This window comes from Electrophorus electricus, unplaced genomic scaffold (genome assembly GCF_041902795.1).
Source record: "Electrophorus electricus isolate QZ-2024a unplaced genomic scaffold, ASM4190279v1 Scaffold162, whole genome shotgun sequence".
In the NCBI taxonomy this organism is placed as follows: Eukaryota; Metazoa; Chordata; class Actinopteri; order Gymnotiformes; family Gymnotidae; genus Electrophorus; species Electrophorus electricus.
In genome coordinates, this window is record NW_027658443.1 from 90,001 (window position 1) to 100,000 (window position 10,000).

General features: G+C 53.8%; 1 non-coding gene across 1 annotated transcript; it reads right to left on the reverse strand.

Moving 5' to 3' along the window:
• Positions 1 to 182: 182 nt before the first annotated feature.
• Positions 183 to 2,021, reverse strand: LOC145654832 (18S ribosomal RNA). Its single transcript, XR_014121020.1, has one exon. It is a non-coding gene; the product is annotated as an 18S ribosomal RNA (ribosomal RNA).
• Between the last annotated feature and the right edge of the window lie 7,979 nt (positions 2,022 to 10,000).

Sequence of the window (10,000 nt, forward strand, 5' to 3'; positions counted from 1 at the left end):
CGGAGGACGAGGAAGGGGTGGGAGGGACTAGGCTCCTCCTTTATGCCTTCTGTCCAGCCTGACCTGCAAGCGACCACGTGTAACAGCAACCCCGAAGACCCTTTCGACCCTGGGCCCCGACGCGGGGGGACGGCGAAGTCGAGGGGGTCGGGAGAGGAGGCACGCCGGACAGCGTTACCCGTTAATGATCCTTTCGCAGGTTCACCTACGAAAACCTTGTTACGACTTTTACTTCCTCTAGATAGTCAAGTTTGATCGACTTCTCGGCGCTCCGCCAAGGCCCGCGAGGAGCCCCGGCGGGGCCGATCCGAGGACCTCACTAAACCATCCGATCGGTAGTAGCGACGGGCGGTGTGTACAAAGGGCAGGGACTTAATCAACGCGAGCTTATGACCCGCGCTTACTGGGAATTCCTCGTTCATGGGGAATAATTGCAATCCCCAGTCCCCATCACGAATGGGGTTCAGCGGATTACCCGCACCTCTCGGTGTAGGGTAGGCACACGCTGATCCAACCATTGTGGCGCGCGTGCAGCCCCGGACATCTAAGGGCATCACAGACCTGTTATTGCTCCATCTCGCGTGGCTGAACGCCACTTGTCCCTCTAAGAAGTTTGACGCCGACCGCGGAGGGCCGCGTAACTATTTAGCATGCCGGAGTCTCGTTCGTTATCGGAATTAACCAGACAAATCGCTCCACCAACTAAGAACGGCCATGCACCACCACCCACAGAATCGAGAAAGAGCTATCAATCTGTCAATCCTTTCCGTGTCCGGGCCGGGTGAGGTTTCCCGTGTTGAGTCAAATTAAGCCGCAGGCTCCACTCCTGGTGGTGCCCTTCCGTCAATTCCTTTAAGTTTCAGCTTTGCAACCATACTCCCCCCGGAACCCACAGACTCGTGGTTTCCCTCACGCTGCCCGGCGGGTCATGGGAATAACGCCGCCGGATCGCGGGTCGGCATAGTTTACGGTCGGAACTACGACGGTATCTGATCGTCTTCGAACCTCCGACTTTCGTTCTTGATTAATGAAAACATTCTTGGCAAATGCTTTCGCTTTCGTCCGTCTTGCGCCGGTCCAAGAATTTCACCTCTAGCGGCGCAATACGAATGCCCCCGGCCGTCCCTCTTAATCATGGCCCTGGTTCAGGAAACCCACAAAATAGAACCGGAGTCCTATTCCATTATTCCTAGCTCAGGTATTCAGGCGAGAAGCGGGCCCGCTTTGAACACTCTAATTTTTTCAAAGTAAACGCTCCGAGCCCCGTCCGGACACCCAGCCAAGGGCATCCGGGGGGCACCGGGAGACAGGGTCTGAGACAGGCGGTGGCACGCCTCGCGGCGGACCGCCAGCCCACTCCCGACATCCAACTACGAGCTTTTTAACTGCAGCAACTTTAATATACGCTATTGGAGCTGGAATTACCGCGGCTGCTGGCACCAGACTTGCCCTCCAATGGGTCCTCACCCATGGGTTTAGGATACGCTCATTCCGATTACAGGGCCTCGAAAGAGACCTGTATCGTTATTTTTCGTCACTACCTCCCCGTGTCGGGAATGGGTAATTTGCGCGCCTGCTGCCTTCCTTGGATGTGGTAGCCGTTTCTCAGGCTCCCTCTCCGGAATCGAACCCTGATTCCCCGTTACCCGTGGTCACCATGGTAGCCGACTATGGTACCATCGAAAGTTGATAGGGCAGACATTCGAATGAGACGTCGCCGCCGCGGAGGGCGCGCGATCGGCCCGAGGTTATCTAGAGTCACCAAAGCGGCCGGGGGGCCCGAGCCCCCCGGATGGGTTTTGGGTCTGATAAATGCACGCATCCCCCGAAGGGTCAGCGCTCGTTTGCATGTATTAGCTCTAGAATTACCACAGTTATCCGAGTAACGTGTGGAGCGATCAAAGGAACCATAACTGATTTAATGAGCCATTCGCAGTTTCACTGTACCGGCCGTGTGCACTTAGACCTGCATGGCTTAATCTTTGAGACAAGCATATGTTACTGGCAGGATCAACCAGGTAGTTTGCACCGTGGTCTGGGATGAACCACGAGTGACATCCGCCTCCCCTTCCGGGGGCTAGGAAGCAGCGGGTTGTAAGTGCGTGCGCCGTCAGGTCCAGACGCCATACAGGGCTACCCAGGACAGCTTCCGCGGCCAGTGTAAACGTGCTCGCGCACCGCCCTCTGGCCTTCGGACGCCGACCTCTCACCTTGATGCAAAGCTGTCCCATCCGGTCATGCCCGCACCGTACCCCGTCCACCTCCTCCGGAGGTGCGGACGGCCGACTCCAGGTGCTTTCGGCGTTCCCTCTCTTCACGCCGTTTTGATTTTCGTTGGCCGCTGGTGGGGGGACAAGGGAAAGACCTCGTCGAATTCCCTCCCCCCTAGCCTCGCTCAACCTACGTTTCGTGATGTAACCAAGAAGAGTGATTCGTGGGCCCAGGTAGGTTTGAAGAGGAGGCCAACAAAGCAGGGCACTCCCTTCCTCCCAAACCACAGACACCAGTATAGGACAACTGAGTAGACAGACTGGCCGTCTGAGTCTCCCCCAGAGAGTTCTGGGATGGGTTACAAATAACCCCCACCCCCCATCAGAGGCTTGACCCGCTAGAACCAGGGAGGATCTGTCAAAACCGCTCTCCACATCAGAAGTTCTGGATCAGCCGGGGCTGGTCGGCAGACGTCCACCTAAGGCCGTGGCCTAACCCCGTGTGGGGGATAGCGCTCGCACCCGTACACGTGGACACCCGCTCGTCAAATGGCTGGCTCCTCACTTACCGTAGGGGGAATGGTTTGCCTACCCCTGGCGGGTCTGGTACTCCACTCTACCAAACAAGGAAGCAACACACCAATAGACCCCTGCAACACCGGGCAGCTTTGGGCAGTGTCACTACACTCCTCCTTGTTCTTCACGTTCCTTCCGTGGTGATTTTTTTTTTTTTTTCGTGGCCATTGCCGTGCATGGCTTCCCCATCGCTTTGCATGCTCTCCATTGCCTCGTGCTGCTTCACCATTGGTCTCACCTGGAGACCGAAGCCGCTCTCCCAGTAACCCGATGGTACCTGGCCAGAAAACCCCGTGCCCGATTTCATCTAGGACAAGGGCCAAACCACAGACCGTGCCCGTCCAGGGTCAACCCCTGGTCGGACAGGCCTGGTGGGTCGATACCATGGATGTGGCAGGCCGACGAGAATCCACTGGTACATTTACAAACACGCCCACCCTGGTGGCATGGCTGTACGACCCATCGTCGAAGCACGCTGCGGCGGACTGAGCCATTGGATCCAGTTGCCTGGGCGTACACTCAGCCCAACAGACGCACTCGGGTCGGGGAGAGCAAAGCAGACTGTGTGCCTGGATGTGCCCACTTCCATAGGGGAATCGGCATGATGGTTCACTTAACCCGAGGAGGGCTCCCCTCGCGGGATAAGCACCCCCCTCGGGGGATGGGGGGGGGGGGCATCCAGAGCACACCACTTTCCGGTAGGGGACAGGCGTTTGATCATGTGTCCGAGGGAGAGCTCCCCTTGCCGGCCGAACACCCCTCGGACTCCCCTTGGGCTTCCAGAGAACGCCACTGGATGAATTTAGTGCTTGGACCCCATTGATTCTCTTTGCTCTCCCATATACCCGACGGGACCTATTTGCAAAACCCCGTGCCAACCAGACCTCCAGGAAGGGGGCTGGCGGCTAACCATGCCCGGCAGGGTGCACCCTGGTCGGACACTTTGGGAGGGTCGAGAGCCTGGAAGTGCCACCCGGGGGAGTAATTCTGATTTCCGTTTTAATGCACTCAGGGACAGCCCGAGGACCTCTGTAGTGCACCTGAGGCGGACTGAGCCGTCGGGTCCAGGGGTCTGGAGTTCGGAACCTCCAGGGTTCACCTGGCTGTTCTCTTAGCCCGGCAGGGTGCACCCTGGTCGGACGCTTTGGGAGGGTCGAGAGCCTGGATGTGCCACCCCGACGAGTAATGAGTTTTCCCTTCGTATCTCTTCCGGACCAGGTCCGATTCGCACGAAACTCGCTGGGCATGGCCAGGAGCGCCCCCTGCTGCCCACGCCACCGTCCCCGCGCTTCTACTCCCGAGGGCCGAGGAGACAGCGAAGCGTGGGTCGGGTCGCCTGCTTCCAGGGTCTCCCTGGTACTCTCCAGTCTCCCGAGTCCATCGGGTCCGACCTCGTATTTTTAGCCCAGACGGGGAATGAGAAAGGGGCCCCCGACCGCCCGAGGGCGGGCGCTCGCTTCTCAGCCTAGGAACGTCCGATTCCCACGAAACTTTTACGCCAGACGTTCCTGGCAGCGAGCGCGTTCAAAGGTGACCCGCGCTGCTTCTCTCCTCCCAAGGGCCGAAGAGATATTCGTCTTCAAACCCGACCGGCCCTGTGTTTGCCGCCCCGGCGGTTTTAAAAAATCATAGCGTAAAAACGGTGGGTGCGCTTCGCCTGCCGCTTGGACAGCGTTAAACGGCAGCCCCGGCTCTTTCCAAAGGGCCCTCAACCGACTTTCTGCTCCCAAGGAGCCCAGAGATATGAAACCGAAAAATCAAAACCCCGTGCCAACCAGACCTCCAGGAAGGGGGCTGGCGGCTAACCATGCCCGGCAGGGTGCACCCTGGTCGGACGCTTTGGGAGGGTCGAGAGCCTGGATGTGCCACCCCGACGAGTAATGAGTTTTCCCTTCGTATCTCTTCCGGACCAGGTCCGATTCGCACGAAACTCGCTGGGCATGGCCAGGAGCGCCCCCTGCTGCCCACGCCACCGTCCCCGCGCTTCTACTCCCGAGGGCCGAGGAGACAGCGAAGCGTGGGTCGGGTCGCCTGCTTCCAGGGTCTCCCTGGTACTCTCCAGTCTCCCGAGTCCATCGGGTCCGACCTCGTATTTTTAGCCCAGACGGGGAATGAGAAAGGGGCCCCCGACCGCCCGAGGGCGGGCGCTCGCTTCTCAGCCTAGGAACGTCCGATTCCCACGAAACTTTTACGCCAGACGTTCCTGGCAGCGAGCGCGTTCAAAGGTGACCCGCGCTGCTTCTCTCCTCCCAAGGGCCGAAGAGATATTCGTCTTCAAACCCGACCGGCCCTGTGTTTGCCGCCCCGGCGGTTTTAAAAAATCATAGCGTAAAAACGGTGGGTGCGCTTCGCCTGCCGCTTGGACAGCGTTAAACGGCAGCCCCGGCTCTTTCCAAAGGGCCCTCAACCGACTTTCTGCTCCCAAGGAGCCCAGAGATATGAAACCGAAAAATCAAAACCCCGTGCCAACCAGACCTCCAGGAAGGGGGCTGGCGGCTAACCATGCCCGGCAGGGTGCACCCTGGTCGGACGCTTTGGGAGGGTCGAGAGCCTGGATGTGCCACCCCGACGAGTAATGAGTTTTCCCTTCGTATCTCTTCCGGACCAGGTCCGATTCGCACGAAACTCGCTGGGCATGGCCAGGAGCGCCCCCTGCTGCCCAGGCCTGGCTCTGGGCCTGGGCACACTTCATTCACTTTGTACCTTTAAATCATACTACTACTACTACTACTACCACCAGAATTCCAGGGCCAAGAGGTCACACAGTCATACACAGCAAAGTAGCTCTGGGCCTGGGCACACTTCAAGAAGTTTGTCCCTTTATATAAGCCTAGAAATAGACTTCCAGGCCCAAGAGTTCAAACACATTCATGCCCAGCAAAGTAGCTCTGGGCCTGGGCACACTTCAATCACTTTGTGCCTTTAAATCATACTACTACTACCAGACTTCCAGGCCCAAGAGGTCAAACACAGTCATGCCCAGCAAAGTAGCTCTGGGCCTGGGCACACTTCATTCACTTTGTGCCTTTAAATCATACTACTACTACCACCAGAATTCCAGGGCCAAGAGGTCACACAGTCATACACAGCAAAGTAGCTCTGGGCCTGGGCACACTTCAAGAAGTTTGACCCTTTATATAAGCCTAGAAATAGACTTCCAGAGCCAAGAGGTCAAACACAGTCATGCCCAGCAAAGTAGCTCTGGGCCTGGGCACACTTCAATCACTTTGTGCCTTTAAATCATACTACTACTACCACCAGACTTCCAGGCCCAAGAGGTCAAACACAGTCATGCCCAGCAAAGTAGCTCTGGGCCTGGGCACACTTCAATCACTTTGTGCCTTTAAATCATACTACTACTACCACCAGACTTCCAGGCCCTGGAGGTCACACCTTCATGCCTAGCAAGGTTGCTTTACACCTGCGCACACTTCAGACCGTTTCACTCTTTTAATCCTTCAAAGTACCACATTTCCAGACCCAAGAGGTCACAGAATCATGCCCAGCAAAGTAGCTCTGGGCCTGGGCACACTTCAATCACTTTGTGCCTTTAAATCATACTACTACTACCAGACTTCCAGGCCCCAGAGGTCAAACACAGTCATGCCCAGCAAAGTAGCTCTGGGCCTGGGCACACTTCAAGAAGTTTGACCCTTTATATAAGCCTAGAAATAGACTTCCAGAGCCAAGAGGTCAAACACAGTCATGCACAGCAAAGTAGCTCTGGGCCTGGGCACACTTCATTCACTTTGTACCTTTAAATCATACTACTACTACCAGACTTCCAGGCCCAAGAGTTCAAACACATTCATGCCCAGCAAAGTAGCTCTGGGCCTGGGCACACTTCAATCACTTTGTGTCTTTAAATCATACTACTACTACCAGACTTCCAGGCCCCAGAGGTCAAACACAGTCATGCCCAGCAAAGTAGCTCTGGGCCTGGGCACACTTCAAGAAGTTTGACCCTTTATATAAGCCTAGAAATAGACTTTCAGGCCCAAGAGGTCAAACACAGTCATGCCCAGCAAAGTAGCTGTGGGCCTGGGCACACTTCATTCACTTTGTACCTTTAAATCATACTACTACTACTACTACTACTACTACTACTACTACTACCAGACTTCCAGGCCCAAGAGGTCAAACACAGTCATGCCCAGCAAAGTAGCTCTGGGCCTGGGCACACTTCAAGAAGTTTGACCCTTTATATAAGCCTAGAAATAGACTTCCAGGCCCAAGAGTTCAAACACAGTCATGCCCAGCAAAGTAGCTCTGGGCCTGGGCACACTTCATTCACTTTGTACCTTTAAATCATACTACTACTACCACCAGACTTCCAGGCCCCAGAGGTCAAACACAGTCATGCCCAGCAAAGTAGCTCTGGGCCTGGGCACACTTCAATCACTTTGTGCCTTTAAATCATACTACTACTACCAGACTTCCAGGCCCAAGAGGTCAAACACAGTCATGCCCAGCAAAGTAGCTCTGGGCCTGGGCACACTTCATTCACTTTGTGCCTTTAAATCATACTACTACTACCACCAGAATTCCAGGGCCAAGAGGTCACACAGTCATACACAGCAAAGTAGCTCTGGGCCTGGGCACACTTCAAGAAGTTTGACCCTTTATATAAGCCTAGAAATAGACTTCCAGGGCCAAGAGGTCAACCACAGTCATGCACAGCAAAGTAGCTCTGGGCCTGGGCACACTTCAATCACTTTGTGCCTTTAAATCATACTACTACTACCACCAGACTTCCAGGCCCAAGAGTTCAAACACATTCATGCCCAGCAAAGTAGCTCTGGGCCTGGGCACACTTCAAGATGTTTGACCCTTTATATAAGCCTAGAAATAGACTTCCAGAGCCAAGAGGTCAAACACAGTCATGCCCAGCAAAGTAGCTCTGGGCCTGGGCACACTTCAATCACTTTGTGCCTTTAAATCATACTACTACTACTACCAGACTTCCAGACCCAAGAGGTCAAACACAGTCATGCCCAGCAAAGTAGCTCTGGGCCTGGGCACACTTCAAGAAGTTTGACCCTTTATATAAGCCTAGAAATAGACTTCCAGGCCCAAGAGGTCAAACACAGTCATGCCCAGCAAAGTAGCTCTGGGCCTGGGCACACTTCATTCACTTTGTACCTTTAAATCATACTACTACTACCAGACTTCCAGGCCCAAGACGTCAAACACAGTCATGCCCAGCAAAGTAGCTCTGGGCCTGGGCACACTTCATTCACTTTGTACCTTTAAATCATACTACTACTACCAGACTTCCAGGCCCAAGAGGTCAAACACAGTCATGCCCAGCAAAGTAGCTCTGGGCCTGGGCACACTTCAATCACTTTGTGCCTTTAAATCATACTACTACTACCACCAGACTTCCAGGGCCAAGAGGTCAACCACAGTCATGCACAGCAAAGTAGCTCTGGGCCTGGGCACACTTCAATCACTTTGTGCCTTTAAATCATACTACTACTACCACCAGACTTCCAGGCCCAAGAGTTCAAACACATTCATGCCCAGCAAAGTAGCTCTGGGCCTGGGCACACTTCAAGAAGTTTGACCCTTTATATAAGCCTAGAAATAGACTTCCAGAGCCAAGAGGTCAAACACAGTCATGCACAGCAAAGTAGCTCTGGGCCTGGGCACACTTCAATCAATTTGTGCCTTTAAATCATACTACTACTACCAGACTTCCAGGCCCAAGAGGTCAAACACAGTCATGCCCAGCAAAGTAGCTCTGGGCCTGGGCACACTTCAAGAAGTTTGACCCTTTATATAAGCCTAGAAATAGACTTCCAGGCCCAAGAGGTCAAACACAGTCATGCCCAGCAAAGTAGCTCTGGGCCTGGGCACACTTCAAGATGTTTGACCCTTTATATAAGCCTAGAAATAGACTTCCAGGCCCAAGAGTTCAAACACAGTCATGCACAGCAAAGTAGCTCTGGGCCTGGGCACACTTCATTCACTTTGTACCTTTAAATCATACTACTACTACCACCAGACTTCCAGGCCCAAGAGGTCAAACACATTCATGCCCAGCAAAGTAGCTCTGGGCCTGGGCACACTTCAATCACTTTGTGCCTTTAAATCATACTACTACTACCAGACTTCCAGGCCCAAGAGGTGAAACACAGTCATGCCCAGCAAAGTAGCTCTGGGCCTGGGCACACTTCAAGAAGTTTGACCCTTTATATAAGCCTAGAAATAGACTTCCAGAGCCAAGAGGTCAAACACAGTCATGCCCAGCAAAGTAGCTCTGGGCCTGGGCACACTTCAATCACTTTGTGCCTTTAAATCATACTACTACTACTACCAGACTTCCAGACCCAAGAGGTCAAACACAGTCATGCCCAGCAAAGTAGCTCTGGGCCTGGGCACACTTCAAGAAGTTTGACCCTTTATATAAGCCTAGAAATAGACTTCCAGGCCCAAGAGGTCAAACACAGTCATGCCCAGCAAAGTAGCTCTGGGCCTGGGCACACTTCATTCACTTTGTACCTTTAAATCATACTACTACTACCAGACTTCCAGGCCCAAGACGTCAAACACAGTCATGCCCAGCAAAGTAGCTCTGGGCCTGGGCACACTTCATTCACTTTGTACCTTTAAATCATACTACTACTACCACCAGACTTCCAGGCCCAAGAGTTCAAACACATTCATGCCCAGCAAAGTAGCTCTGGGCCTGGGCACACTTCAAGAAGTTTGACCCTTTATATAAGCCTAGAAATAGACTTCCAGAGCCAAGAGGTCAAACACAGTCATGCACAGCAAAGTAGCTCTGGGCCTGGGCACACTTCAATCAATTTGTGCCTTTAAATCATACTACTACTACTACCAGACTTCCAGGCCCAAGAGGTCAAACACAGTCATGCCCAGCAAAGTAGCTCTGGGCCTGGGCACACTTCAAGAAGTTTGACCCTTTATATAAGCCTAGAAATAGACTTCCAGGCCCAAGAGGTCAAACACAGTCATGCCCAGCAAAGTAGCTCTGGGCCTGGGCACACTTCATTCACTTTGGACCTTTAAATCATACTACTACTACTACTACTACTACCAGACTTCCAGGCCCAAGAGGTCAAACACAGTCATGCCCAGCAAAGTAGATCTGGGCCTGGGCACACTTCAATCACTTTGTGCCTTTAAATCATACTACTACTACCACCAGACTTCCAGGCCCTGGATGTCACACCTTCATGCCTAGCAAG